Source organism: Sus scrofa, chromosome 6, assembly GCF_054392235.1.
Source record: "Sus scrofa isolate SSC_HxYL_T2T_F1_AM1 chromosome 6, Sscrofa_HxYL_maternal_Yorkshire_Landrace_v2.0, whole genome shotgun sequence".
NCBI lineage: Eukaryota > Metazoa > Chordata > Mammalia > Artiodactyla > Suidae > Sus > Sus scrofa.
Window position 1 is genome coordinate 71,056,330 of NC_139388.1, and position 15,991 is coordinate 71,072,320.

The window sequence follows — 15,991 nt, forward strand, 5'->3', positions numbered from 1 at the left end:
CACACACCTTTCCCCCCACCTGGTGCTTCCTCCATCGTGGGAGCAGCTGGTCCTCAAGGCACCAGGGTGGGCCCCCAGCCCCCTGTGCTTTCTGGCATGGGAGTCTGGGGGGATGATGCCCCCCTCCCCGAGCCCTGAGGCAGGGCTAGAGCATCTGTCCCAGCACAGAGGGGCTTTCTGCTCCTGTCAGGAAAGGACCAGGGTTCCTGATCAAGGAGCAAAGGCCATGTTTCCAGTGTGGGAGATAGACTCAAGTGTGCAGAGATGCAGGTGTCACAGGCAGTCAGGTCAGATGGAGTGGGGGTGGGGGTGGAGGAAGCCATGTATCTATCTACTCATTCATCTGTTCATTCCGTGTTCACTGTAGCGCTATCGACAACAGCCAAGTCATGGAAGCAACCCAAGTGCCCATCGACAGAAGACTGGATAAAGAAGATGTGGTACATGTATATGATGGAATACTACTCAGCCATAAAAAAGAATGAGATCATGCTGCTTGCAGCAACATGGACGGACCTAGAGAGGCTCATACGAAGTGAAGTGAGCCAGACAGGGAAAGACAAATACCATATGATATCATTTATACGTGAAATCTAAAAATGTGATGGAAAGGAACTTGTTTATAAAACAGAAATAGACTCACAGACATAGAAAACAAACTTATGGTTACCAAAGGGGAAAGGAGGGAGAGATTAATTAAGGATTTGGGATTAACAGATACACATACTACATAGGAAATAAGTAAACCACAAGGACCTCATGTAGAGCATGAGGGACTCTGCTCCATGTCGTGTAACAACCTATAATGGAAAAGAATCCGGAAAAGTATATATACATACCTGGATAACTGTGCTGTACCCCTGAAACGAGCACAACTTTGTAAGTCAACCATACTTCAATAAAATAAAAATAAAAAGCAACACACAAAGCATTTAGGGAGCATCTCCTAGGCGCCATCATCGTCTGAGGGGCTGGGATGCAGGCGTGAGCAGAAGGACATTTTCCCTCCCCACCAAGAGCAGAGCCTCTGAAACTGAGCTAACAAGCAAGCGGTACGACCAGAGAAGGACAAGGGGCCGCGGGGGCCGCAGCAGGGCCGAGGCGTGGTGAGCAGAGGTGTGCAGAAATAGTCCACACAGCCCCCGTTGAGGTCCCTGTGAGGGTGACCTCAGAAGAGCTGGCTGTAATGACCGTTAACTTCCTCCCAGAGAAAAGGGTCCTGGAAAACTGGGCCCCCCCTCTCCCCGCCCCGGCACCAGGCAACACGAGAACTTTCACACCAGCTCCCAGGGGGCAGGAAGTTCTGCTTTAGGGGGAAAAGCTTCCCTCTCGATCTGTTTCTCTTTCTATGTCTGTCTGTCTCTCTGTCTGTCTACCCATGTATCTATCTATCCATCTATCTTATCTATCCATCTGGTATCTATTCCTATCCACTCTGCACTTGCATATCTATCTACCCATCTGTCCGTCCATCTGCCTCTCCTCATCAATCTCCCTATCCATTCACCCATCCATCCATCTATGCACCTACCTGTGTTTCTAGCTATGCTTCTATCTACCTATGTGTGTACCTACGTATATATGTATGTATGTACCCGCTCCACCACCTACCATCTATCTATTCATCCATCTCTCCATCCCTTCACCCATCCATCATCTATTGTCATCTACCTCCCATCTATTATGTATGTATCCACTCATCCATGCATGCACTCATCCACCCATACATCCATCTAGCTAGGCACCCATGCATCTACCTATGTACCTCCCTATACACCTTAATATACATATACTTAACACAGATGCAAATACATGTACAATATATGAATGTAGATACGAATGCAAATGTGGAAGCAGAACCCTTGGTTGGGCTCTTAGTCACCTTTGGATTCCTGTAGACATTTCTCCAGAGCAGAAAATATTTTGCTCAATTGTGTTCTCATGAAATTGTGATAAATCAGTCAGTCACTGCAGGTGACTCCTCCAGAGCCAGCACGTCTTCCTCAACGTGATGAGCCAGGATTGTCCTGATTACCTGAGTATTCTGGACAGAAAAAAAAAAAAAAATAGAAGTAACCTCTGGAAATGATACCATGTACAATTGCAAATTTTTCCAAAGATTGAAACAGAAAGTTTTAAATGCTCCTCTGTCACAGCTCCGTGGACCGTGGTGGTCCAGCCTTCCTCTGAGGTCTGGCATCTCCAAGGCCGTGCGCAGCCTCAGGCCAGCCCCTCGCAGCCCTCATCCTGCCCAGAGAGGAGAAATCAGCATTGTCATGGGACCCACACTTGTTTGGGTGGCCTTAACTAGGATTTACTGTAGAAGGTTGACACAGAGAGATGAGAAAAGGGATGCCTTGAGTCTTAATTCCCCCTTTCTTAAGCAACATCTTTCACGAAGAATTTACAGTGACTTACTTGCCTCTCATCCACTGTCTCGATCTATTTTTTTAACTGTATTACTTTTTAAATTAAATTATAGTTGATTTGCAATGTTGTGCCAATTTCTGCCATGCAGCCAAGTGACCCCGTCATACACAGACACTTTCCTTTTCTTGTGATATCTTCAATCGTGGTCTGTCCCAAGAGACTGGATAGAGTTCCCTGTGCTGTACAGTGGGACCTCATGGCTCATCTGTTCTAAATGCATTTTAATGGCATGGCTGCCAGCCCATAATTACCTTTCCCCGGGGAACATCCAAGGCTTTCATTTGCACAGTGTGGTCAGCCCCCTCCGGCCACACCACATGCCCACCCTCACGTCCCTCAGGGGTCTTTGATGGTCCCTCTCTGAAGCTGAGCTCTTTGGTCCCAGTTCTTCCAGTAAACCCTGGCCTCGCCTACCAGCTGGACTCATCTGCTTCCCAGAAGCCATGGAGAAGGTAAATTTTTGGAAGCAGTTGCCCCTGCACAGATGGGGATCTGCAGTCTTAACCTCGTCATGATTCTACAGGTGTATTTGCAGAACTGAAGTCCAGCCTACATGCTTCGGGGTCAACCCTAGAAAGTGCAAGGAGGCATCAAGCATTGCGTGTGGCTGCATCCTGGGCTCTGAAAGGCTCCTTTGTGCTTTGAACTATTAAATAGGTGGCATAGAGGATGGACCGTGGGCTTGGAGTCCTAGAGACAAAGCTTCAAGTCCCAGCCCCTCAAGCAGGCGACCTTGGACAGTAGACCCTCCCCCACCTCATGGTCCTCACTCTAGAGTGGGGTGTTATTCTCACACCCAGGTGCTCCCGCGGGGACAAGCAGACATCATCCTGCTGTCCCCACCTGAGACGCAGTGAACACACAGCACATGGGAGGTCAGGAAAGGCCAAGGTCATCACTGATGAGAAGAAAAGGAGCAAACGTGTCACACGCACAGTGGAGGCCAAGTAAGACTGCAGAATCCAATGAGGCGTCTCCAACCCAAATCCATCTCCTCCCATTCAGCCGTTTTTGAAATATGAACGTGGTCATTGCCAGCAAGCCCACATTCAGCACATTCCTGCCTCAGAGTATTTATGGAGACATCCCACCAGTCAAGAGAGACTTATGAGCTACATAAATACAAAGGATAATCCAGCAAATTCCAAGTTGTACTAAAGGGCCGCAAATCAGTCCTTGGGCTGGGTCCCGGATACAAAGAGAAAGTGTGATTAAGTGTGACTTTTTTAAAGTTTTGTTTGGATTTATTCCTAAAAGCTCCTTCTCCCAGAGACTCAGCTTTCTTCTTGGCACAGATGGCTGCCCTGTTGTGAATCAGAGGTGGAGAATTTAAGCAGCATCCAGAAAGAGCCCAGGAAAAAAAGGAAGCACAAAATGCAGGATGACCTGGAAGCTGGGTACAAATTTGAGACTCACCAGGACTAGCCCCAGGCCTCAGGGGGTCAGCGCCGTGACCCACAAATGCCTGCTGGGACCTCGTGCACTGCAGCTGCCTGCACCGTGGCCCTAACTGGGCATCTCCTGGGGCCATGCAGATGGCCACAGACATGCACCTGGCCAGGTGGGGTGGGACAAGCCAGCACACCTGGCCAACACACCATGCCACATCCCCACCTGGCCTCTCTGTGCAGGAAGGTGGCACTTTGGTTACATTTCCCAGCTTCTTCAGGGAAGAGCTTTCACTCGGGGGCCCCCCAAGACCCTCCACACAGTGGAGATCCCCCTTGGAGAGGGGATCCCCAAGACCCTACTTCCCTTTCCATGGACATGGAGACCCTTCTCCCCTACCCTGTAATGAATGGCTGAGCAACTTTCTTTGACTCCTGAGCAGAGGCATCAAACCGCTGATACAAGACCATCCAGAACTTTCCTCTGTTGCCACAGAGATTTAGGAAGTACCCTTGACAGGGATGTGTGGCTCTGAGCCATGCCACAAAGAGATGTTCATTCTGGAAAGTTCTCAGCCCTCTGGTGCCCTCTGGGTAAGGGAGAACCCGTACCAACCTGCCGCTAGTCCTGCATAGGGGCTGTTTGTTACTGCATCACAACCCAGTCCATCCTGACTGACACAGGGCAACAGAGGGCCAAGGCAGCAGCCAGGAGCTCCTGGCTGGTGGCCTCCAAGGACACGGGGCTGGGCATCAGCAGACCAAGCCGCAAAGCCCCAGTGACAGAAGGAAGAGTGACAGACATCACTTCATGTGACTGCATCAGAGGGAAACATCTTCTAACTAGGTGTCGTCTAAATTGCCTGAGCAGAGAACGTTTATTAAAAGTTTTCCATAAGCATCCCCATCTCTTTCATCACACAGTGTTCCTTTTTTTTTTCTTTCCCGTAAGATCTTAAGCACATTTACTGCCTTCGCATAAAGGACTTTTGCTTCTAATCATATCGATTTTACTATAATTAATTTTTAATGTATTTTTCCAGAGAGTTGTGTATATACACAGATGTTTTATCCTATATTAGCATAGCCATTTCCACTTTTAAGGTGGGTTATTAAATGAGCCCTAATTTATGATTGTTTCAGATGATACGACGTTAACCTAATTATCATTTGCATTTTGTCGTGAACACTTTGCAGTGCGATAGGACACCAGTTAATAGATGCAATAGAGGATTAAATGCACCAAATTAATTCTTCGGGGCTTGTGCTGAATTCTAATAATCTCTTGATGATCTAGCAAGAAAGACTTCTGCTCACTCCCTGGTTCCACCTGAGGTTAGGAACTGGGGGGCTGGAGCCCAACGAATCCTTCTTGGCCTCTTCCTGGCTCTGGGACATCTCCCCGGGTGCCCATTCCTGCTGAGGTGCTATTCACTCCAATGGATTAAATGAAGGGGACAGTGACACCTCCCTGTCTGGGCTGCTTGAAGTTGGAAGGGGAAGTACAGATGGGCTTGGGCGGCTCTTAGCACACAGCCGAAGCTCCGTGATCCAGCGTTATTCTCATTCCTTCCACGGGGACCTGCTGACACAAACCTGTTGCATTAATTACTTTGAACGTGCTGTTTAATCCACCCTCCAACTCAACGTTTGCAGGAAATACCTTATCTGACATTGCCAAGCAGGTGTTTTTGCTTTCATATTCAAGAGAGCTGTCTCCCAAATGAGAACGTTGCCTCTTGTTGCTACAAGTGTGTTCCAGGGGAACGGGTCAGCTATCTGTTCTAGCTCCTTGGGGGCTGTCTCCTCGGGGTCTAGGACCACGTCCCACCCAGCGGGAAGTCACAGAAATGACAGAGCAGCTGCAGCAGCACCCCTCCCCCCAGGGGGGTGGGCAGCACCCTCAGGCCCAGGCCACGGCTCTGGTCATCAGTCCCTGAGTCTGCTCTCTGGGAGCTGAGCCTTGAGTGTATTCGCTCACCACTGTCATCAGGGCGGCCCCAAGCTCGGCTCTCCTAGGATCTGGACACGGGTCAGCCAGGTTATTGGTGAGTGTCCTTTTCAACACCTGGGACATGTGATTAGATTATGTCCTGCTCCACTGGATTCTGATTCCAGGCTCCTGTCCTCTTTGTGAATTAGGCCAAGGACACTGGTCTGCGTGCACGCACGCGCGCACACACACACACACACACACGCACAAGCACACGCACAGGTATTAATGGGGACTTTCCCTGGGAGTTCAAGTGGTGGAGAGAGAGCCACGGTGGAGGCTGGACAAGAGCACATCCCATGATCACCAAGTCACCACAGGCGGTGCATCCCCCACAGGTGACAGCCTGAAGTCCAAGGCTGCAGGTGCAGTTGACACCTGCCAGCCACCCGGCTGGTTAGAGCCGACCACCATCTCACGCTCCTCAGCAAGGCTTCCCAGAGCCTCAGCCCTGAGCCTGTGCCCACTGTGGGGACGGGAGGAAGAAGTCCAGTTAGAGAAAACGGGCAACGACCGGCAAGCCCACTGAGAGCAGGACCGAAAGACCGGCACCCTTCATCCCCTGGGAACCCGGCCAGGCGCTGCTCACTCCGGCCACAGGGGCAGGCAGCACTCAGAGGAGCTGTCAGGCCAGCAGGACAAGGGTCGGCTGAATTGGGGCGGGGCCGGGGGGAGCCATTCACGAGAGCAGGCCCTTCCCCTCCGGAGAGGCAGGTGAGGAGGGACAGACAGATACCCACTGGTCTGAGCATCTGGTCCAATGCAAAGCAGAGCTGCCTTCCTCGCCCTTTACGATGCCCGCCTGGCCCGTGACAGCATGATAAATGCCCGGCTCGCCGAAGACGCCAACGGCCAGGACCCGGGAGAAAGAGGAGACCTGGCTGACACAGGCACCGTGGAAGCCTTGAGTTGTCAGGAACCAGCTAATTCTTGACTCCTACCCCCACCAAAAAAGAAAAAAGTATGACCTTTTCCTGATGCGTCTGGCTCTCCACACGCAGTTAAGGTGACAGCACGCTGCGCTTCGGGCCCTCCCCCAAGACGCCTGTGGTTGGGAAGAAGCCTGAAGCCACCTCTCCTGCTTCCTTAGGGTAATGTCACTGAGACTTGCTGCCTCCAAGGTCAAGGGCAATGAAAAGTTGCCAGCTTCCTTCACAAGCCGAGGCTTAGGGTGGAGGAGGCCGGGCAGGGAGGGGGCTGCCCCCCAGGAATGTGGGCGCTCAGTTCATCCACCGCAGTTGACGGATGGAACGCCCAAGGTGCTTATTTATAATATTTACACTTATGCTGAGAGGAACATTCTGGCACGGGACCATTTATCTCATTCCTTCTGGAAGCACTTCCTCTTTTTAGCTAATGGGGAGAGAGCTCGTGAAAGAATTTATAGCCCTGCTTTATCATCACACCACATTTCCACAGAGAACATTTGAACTTGCCACCTAAGGAAATGGCTTATTGGCTCAGAGCGGGTGGCAGGTGTGGCTCTGTGGTCAGGTGCTCAAGGCAGGTGGCAGGTGTGGCTCTGTGGTCAGGTGCTCAGAGAGGGTGGCAGGCGTGGCTCTGTGGAACTACTCCCGTGTCCCTACAGAGTTGATGTGAGATGTGGGTGACCCCCCACCTTCCACCCAGCCCCAGTGGGAGAGCAGGAGGGATGATGATAACACCTGACGTCAGGGAAGCACGTTCATTCACTCTCTCCATGGAGACTGCGGTCCAGTGCCATCATGGGCATTTGGCCAAGGTGGCAGAGAAAGTCAGAGTCTACCTGAGACCACACAGTGGTCTTCCCTGACCTTGGCTTCCTTCCCTCCTTCGCCTCTGCCACCCAGCCTTGCCAGACCCTAGCATTCTAGTTCTGCAGCTCAACCAATGCCTGCATCCAACATGCTGCCCGCCCGCCCCCTGCTCCAGGCAGCTCTGATCCCCTCCACCCTGGCTTCTAGTGGAGAAACATCCCCTCCACCCTGGCTTCTAGTGGAGGGGGCAGCCCCCTCCCTGCCCGGCCTCCTCCACCCTAAGCCTCTAGTGGAGAAGCAGCTCTGGGCTCTGCCTTGTGTATGCCCCTGGCTTTGGCTGAAGCAGAGCTGGAGGGCACAGCAGGACACACTCTTGGCCCCTTGAGGCTGCCCTCCCCCACAGGCCCCACTCCTGAGGCCAGCTTCCTGGCCACTTAGGGTCCCTGCATGGCCATGCACAGAGATGCTTCCCCAGAAGCTGCACCCGAGGTGGCAGCACCCACCCAAAACCCTGCCCGGAAGCGCTGACTCACCCAGTGATCCAGGGGTCGCTCTCCCTCCCCCTGGGGATCTCGGTCTCCCCCACACGGAATGGGTGAACGACATGCATATTTCCCAACCTTGGCAGAGTATCAGAAAATCCTGTGGAACCTTCAAACGCTACGTGCCTGACCTCAGCACTGCCTAATAACAGCATCTCCCATGGTGGCCCACGCATCTGCACGTTGACAACCGCAGCCACAGGTAAGAACCCCTGGCCTGTATTTGTGGTTCTCAAAGTGAGACCCCCGAGGCAGCGGTAACAGGGTTACTTGCTAGGAATCCAAATTTCCAAGGTCCCAGTCCAAACCACCAATCAGAAATCCAGGCTGGGGTCCTCCCAGGATCCCAGCACTACTTAGAGTTTTCTTGGGCTCCATCACCCTAATACCTTTGAGCTCTGCCCTAGCTCAGTGCTGGGCCAAGCAGCGCTGCAGGGCACTCTAGCCCAGGGTCCATCAGCCTGGGCTTCACTGCTCAGCACTTTCCTCCTCTGTGAGGCCCATACAGCCGCCCCACCCCCGCGCTCCCCCTGCCCCCACTGGGCCTGCAGGGAAATGCGTGTGGAGAGCAGGGGCCACGGCAGACGCTTAATGAAAATTAGCTCTAGGATTGGTTCGCGTTGATAAGATCAGCCACGCACCAGGTGCAGCCAAGATTCAGAACGTGCCTCGATTTGCTTCTGGAGAAGGACAGACGGGCGGGGCGGGGCTTTGCAAGGGAATCGGGGTCCAGTGTGACTCTGGTGCTGACTCCCTCCCAGGGCAGAGGGGCTGATCCCTGGGAGGACTGGAAGCCTGGGGGATCCTCCACCAGAAGCCCCTTGCTAGGAGGATGTCCAGGAAAAGGGGATGGAGCCCGCACCAGCCTGGGCTCCTGCTGGTGGCTCAGGAACTCACGGAAAGGGACCCTTTCCCGACCCATGGTGACAGGTTCCCGCTGGGTGGGGGTCCATGGAAACAGGGCGCCCCAGCGCGGGGAGCCTGCAGTGCACATGTCTGGCCACCAGGTGGCAGCACCACTGCTGCGAAGCCCCAGCTACTTTGCAGCACCTTTAGGGGGATGGAGGGGAGCTGGTGGGAAAAGGGGGAGCCCCCCCACCAGAGCTCCGGAGCCAACTGCACCCTATGAACCAAGTCAGGCATGAACAGGGAACCCCAGAGCCCCAAACCAGACATGGGCACTCAGCCCCCTCAGCTGGCTTGCTTGGCCGTCCTGACAGCCCCCCTCATCCCCCCTCCCGCCCCCTCCCACCGAGCCGCCCACAAGCCCTTCATGGTCCGCAGGGTCCTTGAGAACGTTTAAGCGGTGCATTTCCATTTCAGCGAGTCTAAAAGAGACCCTCCCCGACCCAGAGACAAGACTCCTGCAGGGGTCGTTTACCAAGGAATATCATTTCCTCGAATTCTGCCTTTTCTTAATCATTATTAGTTAAACTGATCTTTAAGGCGTTCAGAGAAATTCTCCAGGGTTCAAGAGTAAGCGTTCCCTCCAAGCAGACCCATGCATTTGCCCACACTTGATAAACCTTGGGTTAAAATGTTAGCAATCATCTTAGCTGACACGTGCTCACGCTTGCAGAGCTGCAGGCTTCTTCTCCACGGAGTCCTCGGACCAGACGGAGCCGGCGAGGTGGGCGCAGGCACGTCTCCACCCCGCAGACAAGTGGACTGAGGCAGAAGATACATCACTTCACCCGCTAGGCTGATAGGGTGGGGGCTTGCCCTGACCCCATAGCTCCCCCCAACCTTGGGGCCACACCACCTCTCTCTGGCTTCCTGAAATCCCCGTGTCCTCCCTTGACCTCCCTCCAACTGGAACTGGGATGGGATGGGGGGCTCTCAGATCCTATAGAATTGCTTTTGGAAGGGGTCTCAGGACCTAATTTAAGCTAAAGTGTTAATGACTGCTTGTGGCTTCACCACCCTCCCCCGCCCCAGGCTGGGGGATTCTGGGGGCTGAAAGCGCCATGCAGGTCTGATCAGAAACGTTGTCCTGTGGCCACAGCTCAATGTGATATTTGATGAGAACTTCTGGAAAATAGAGCAACCCCAGCAGCAAAGGCTGGTCATTCCGGCTTCCAAAGAAATGTCCAGAGAACCGTGGTCCCCAGGCCAACGTGGTGCCAGGGACTAAGAGCATCTGGGAAGCATCTGAGTCACAGAGGGGGTGGGGAGAGGGCCCAGGAGATGGCAGGCTGGGCCCCCAGGGCCTGGGTGTCTGGCTGGCTGATGCCCGGGGCTTGTTTTCTGGGCCAGGCTGCTTCTCCGTGCCTCGGGCAGCCCGTGAGGCCCCATTAATCTGCCTGTGTGCGTCAGGGATGTAATTGAGTCTCTCAGGCAAACAGAGAGCGCTGAGAGGCAGGAAATGCTGAGCCGATGGGCCACAGAAGGGACATTAACGGAGTGAGTCTACCCAGCTTTGAACAAAAACACATTCTGAAGAGCAAGCCTGCATCAGCATCTCAGCGCTGAGCCCAGAGCTCCCACAAGACACCAGCCTTCGTCACCCCCCACACGTGGCCGGAGCAGGCGAGGCAGCGGCTCCGTGCATGTGAGAGAGAGACGGTCCTGTGGGCGGAGCCAGGCTCTTAAGGAAGGAGTTTTGAGATGTTCTGCAGGGGGCTGACCCATCCCTGCATCTTCAGATCTTGGAAGAGAGGCAGAAGGGGAACAGAATTAAAGTCAGCACAGGGCTGGGGAGACTCATTAGATGTGGGATTTCTATTTACCTGGGAGCAGCCTTTCCAAGATCAGTCAGGCTTCCAATGCCACCCTGGCTTAAGTCACAGTTCTGATTCAACAGCAGTGTTGGGAAAAGCATTGAACATCATGTCCTGATGTCCTGATCTGGCCGAATGAGCTTGAAAAGATGTCCATCTCTGGCCTCAGTTTCCCTTAGTTTTCAGGCTGAGTTCTGAAGGGGGTGGGGTTCCACTTAGGGGCCCTGTGGGCTTGAGGGACAGGGTCTCCCCCCCTCCCCCATCCCCTTCCCCCCTCCCCTCCCCCATCCCCTCCCCCCCCTTCTCCCTCCCCATCGTCTCTGCAACCCAGCTTGAACCAAAGCTACTCTCTCTCTCTTTTTAAAAATCTGCTTTATATCACCTGAAGATTTCTTTTGCAAACATTGGAACTCAATATTTTCTAAAGGCTCTTGAGGCACTGGCGTCAGGCAGAAGTGGCTGAAGGATGTGGGGTCCATGCAAACTCGCCTAGACAGCAAAGCGGGTCCAGAACGTTCCATGGTTCATCTGAGCCATGTGGTGACTTAGTCTTCACCTCCATCACTGGGTCCTTCCTGCTCCCACCAGATGCCAGCTCAGGGACAGCCTGGACACTTCGACCTGCATGCCCTCCACCTCTCTGCCCAAGCCCCTCCAGTGCTGGGCTGGGAGAGACAGGAAGACAGACTGTCCTTTTTAGTGTGGCCTGAACGCAGCCCAGAGCCGGTGCTCAGTTACTGAATAAACGCCATCTCTGGGGTTATGCTCTAAACCTGGGAGAGCGGGAAGAATGTCCCCCCCGGAGAGGTTTTGTGAATGGAGTACAATGCACAGCACAGGGACCTGGCCTGTGTGTAAGTTATGGGCTTTACAACCTGGAGATGAACCGGGATTACCTGACTGGGCCAGTATTGAATTGAATCCCAAGGGCCTGTATAAAAGCAGAGAACCTTCTCTGGCTGCAGCAGGAGGGGTGGGGCCAAAGGACCCCAGAGAGAAGCAAAGAGTGGCCATTTCTGCCCCAAAGCTAAGAAGGAGGATGAGCCAGGGGATGCAAGTGGCCCCTAGAAGCCAAGAGCAATCCCAGCCAAGAGCCTCCTGGGAAGCAGATGCTGCAATCAAAGGAAGAATGAGCAAGGAAATGGACCCCCTCCCCCAGCCCAGAGCCCAGGCCGACCAGCAGCTTGATTCCAACCCCTGAGACCTGGGGCAGAGGCACCAGCCAAGCGCACCTGGAGTGTGACCTCAAAGATGCCATGATCAAGGGTGTGGAGGTTAGTTACAGCGGCACTGGGAAACTCACACTGATTTTCCTTGCTGTTGCCACCTCTCTTTGCTATCAGTTTAGAGGGGACAATACAGCACCCTCTCTGCTCCGTCCCCTTCTTCTCAGCCCCAGGACACTCTCCCCATGAAGCCCCATGTTCACCGGCCCGGTCAGTATACCTCACCCTCCAGGAAGGCCTCCCAGCTTCCTCCCATGTCCCCAGGCCCCAGCCACTCGTGGCTATCTCAGGATATCACTGAATCCTATCGCCCCTGCTCAGATCTGCCCGGGACCTCCAGCGTGTGGGGAAAAGACCCACCGGCTCACAGCCCCTCCCCCATCTCCCCAGCCTCACCTATGCCGCTCTGAGCCTGGGCCAACCTCTTGGATGTCTCTGGCAGAGGCCCCCTCCAACTGGGTCCAGGACACTTCTCTGCGCTCCCTTTGATGGGCCAGAGGCAGGTCCGGCCACACGCTACACACTCGGGCGTCCGCCCTGCCCGCCCCCCCCACCCCGGGAGGGTCCCAGCCTCTTGCCTGTAGGTCCTCTTGCTCTCACTGCTGCTCTTCCAGAATCAAGACCCTGTTTTCCTGCAAACTCTGAATTCACCCCCCACCCCCAGTGTCTCCTGCTGCCTTGGCTGGGCCCTCTCCCCTCCCCCAGTCCATTGACAACCCCCACCCCCAACAAAGGCCTGGACCAGACGGGAGCCCACCGCCACCTGCTCTGTGGGATGGGATGCATGTGCAGTCAGACAGTGATGGGCTGAGAAGAAGCACCTTCAGACCAGACAAGGCTCCTCTTCAAGCCCACAGCTCCCGGCAGCCGAGGCCTTTCTTCACCAGCCAGCCACCAGCATCTCCAGGTCTCAGCATCTCCACCTGTGAAGTGGGGCTAGGAGAGCGCCCACGCCTCGGGGTCCGTGTGGGGATTCAGATGCACTGGTGCCTGCCCGTGATGCTATAGGGCTCCACATCCAGTGAATCCAGGAAATGTTGCCTTGGCCTGGCCCAACTTTGGTAAAGACATATTTTGCAAAGGTAAATCATAACCTCCAGGGGACTGATTTGTGTTAGCTTACACAGGAGTGCTGGTTTGCTAACAAAACATTATGTTTCTTTTCTTCAAAGGAGCTGAACTAATGTGTTTTTTTTTTTAAGCCACGCCCACAGCATGCGGAAATTGCCCGGCCAGAGATGGAGCCTGCGTCACAGCAGTGACAATGTCGAATCCTTAACCAGCAATAGGGTCTTGTGGAGGGGCCTCAGGGGCTCAGTCTTTAAATCTCCCTGGGTGCTTCAGACATGCAGCCCGGGGCAGTGGCAGCTGAGATGATCCAGCCAGGGGATGGATGAGTTTTTACAAGACTCTGAACTAGGCGCTGGTGGCTCAGCTTCGGATAAGGAGATGGTGTCTTACGATGGACACCCACCATCCACTTTGGTCCCTCCCAGGCACCCTGCACCCCCGGAGAGCTGACTCCCCCACAGGCTCTGAGATGCAGGAGGGAGGGACAGCATCTTCCCCTGCCCCTGAGAGGGTCACCCTGATTTTCCTTGCTGTTGCCACCTCTCTTTGCTATCAGTTTAGAGGGGTATAATCGATAACCCATCTGTTCCTGGGGAGAAAACTTTACCACCACCTCCGGCTAAAAGTCTTTGGAGACCAAGGGATTGTGGGATTAAAGGGCTGGTTTAGGATGCCGGTGCCGTAGCTAAGCTTTAGGAAAACATCATCCCTTTAGTGACACACAGGTGAGTGCTGAGGGATGAAATGACACAAAGTCTCAGATTCCTTTCAAAATGATCCCAGGGAGGAGGCTGAAGTGGGTGCTGGAAACAGGGCTGGTGTGTGCATCTCGATGATCTTTGTAGGCACGTCAGGGCTTATGCTTGACATTTCCAACCACAAAATGCTAGCAGTAGGAGCTCCCACTGTGGCTCAGTGTGTTAAGGACCCCACGTAGTTTCCAGGAGCATGTAGGCTCGATTCCTGGCCTCAGTCAATGAGTTAAGGATCCCGCATTGCCACAAGCTGTGGTGTAGGTCACAGATGTGGCTCGGATCTGGTGTTGCTAAGGCTGTGACATAGGCCTGCAGCTCCAATTCGACCCCTAGCCTGAGAACTTCCATATAGCACAAGTGCGGCCCTTAAAAAAAAAAAAAAAAATGCTAACAACGTACACACAGCAAAGCACACAAAAGCTGGGTTTCAAACACTAGTATCCAACCCCAGGATTAACCCCTGTTCACATTAGGTCATTTTCCTTGGTTTGTTTACGTTTCATTGAAGTCGAGTCGATTTACAGTGGTGTGTTGATTTCTGCTGTACGACAGAGGGACGGAGTTATTCATATACACACATCTGTTCTTTTTCAGATGCTTTTCCTGTGTAGGTCATCACAGGATGTTGAGTAGGTCCCTGTGGACCAGCCGTTTCACATACCGTAGTGTGCCAATGACTTTGGTTTTAATTTTTTAAATTTTAACATTAACTCCCAAGACCGTAGTTTTGGAGACAGTGGGGCCAAGACCCCAGGAGAGCATTCCTCTGGTCGTGGTCAGCATCTCATTTGAGCCAGCCTTGTTTTTCCTAAGATTTTGTAAGATTTCACACGTAGCTTCTTCTCCCAGCTACCACCTCCCCAGATGACTTGACTACAATGAATGCCACACGAATCGGTTTACTGGGCTTCATTTCCAGATTGGCACCTGTCCACGAAGCCAGTTCAGACAAGGCATGGAGCAGGGTGGGTCTCCAGTCTCCATCACGCTCTCCCCAGGCTCTCCTGGATTCCCTGCTGCTGTGATGGTTTCTTCCGTGCAGCAGTCTGCTCGGGCTGCACAACGAAACACCGCAGATGGGGCAGGGAGGGAGGGGCGGCCCTAAGTCTCACAGATTTTCCTCACAGGGTTCTGGAGGCTGGAGATCTAAGGTCAAGGGGTCTGCTGGCAGGTGCATCCTCCCGAGGCCTCTCCTCTTGTCTTGTAGAGGCCAACTTCTCCCCATGTCCCATGTCCTCACCTGGTCATCCCTCCGTGAGTGTCTGTGACCACATCTCCTCTAATGAGGTCACCAGTCCTATTGTATTAGGGCCTCGTTTTACCGTAATGACCTCATTTTACTGTAATGACCTCTCCAAAGATTTCCCCCCCGCCCCAGTCTCCAAATACAGTCACATCCTGAGTTCCTAGGAGTTAGGATTTCAGCACGTAGATTTGGGGGGGACACAACGCAGCCCATAGTACTTGGGTACACCCAGGTGCTTCTCCCCCCAATGACGGCCACATTCATCGTTGACCAGGTAAATGATATTTCCTCATCTACTTCTCAAGAGCTCATTTTTTTTTGGCAAAGCCTCTTCATTTTTAGGAGGTTTAAGGGAGAAAAAAAAAAAATAGAAAAACCAAACCACCTTCAATCTCCATGTTTGACTACAGTCCAATCTCATTAATTCAGGCTTTTACTCCAGGAGAGTGTGCCGGGTTGGTGAAGGCTTTCAACTGAAGTTTACTTCAAAAGTTTCCTTGTAACTAATTGCTCTACCCTTGCCAGGCTGTGAAAACCTGTTTTAATAAATAGGTAAGAATCATTTGCAATTAATAGTATCGTTGGAGCACCAAGAGTATGTGAATGTTCCAGACTAATTATTCCCCTGATCCGTTACCCCACCCCCCAGCTTTTCTCCCGTCTTCCTCCATACACTGGATTTAGTGCACCTGGCGGGATGAAGGTAGACCCCACATCCAAAGTGCGATCAAAAGGACAGCGAGGAGGTGGACTCCTAAACGTCACGCTTTGATTTTCTCCCTCACGCCGGGGATCTAACCGCCTTCGAGGGAGCCTCGGAGAGCAGAACTCCAGATAACAACGTCACGTGCAAATCGGGATGCAAAAACAGATTGTGGCATAAT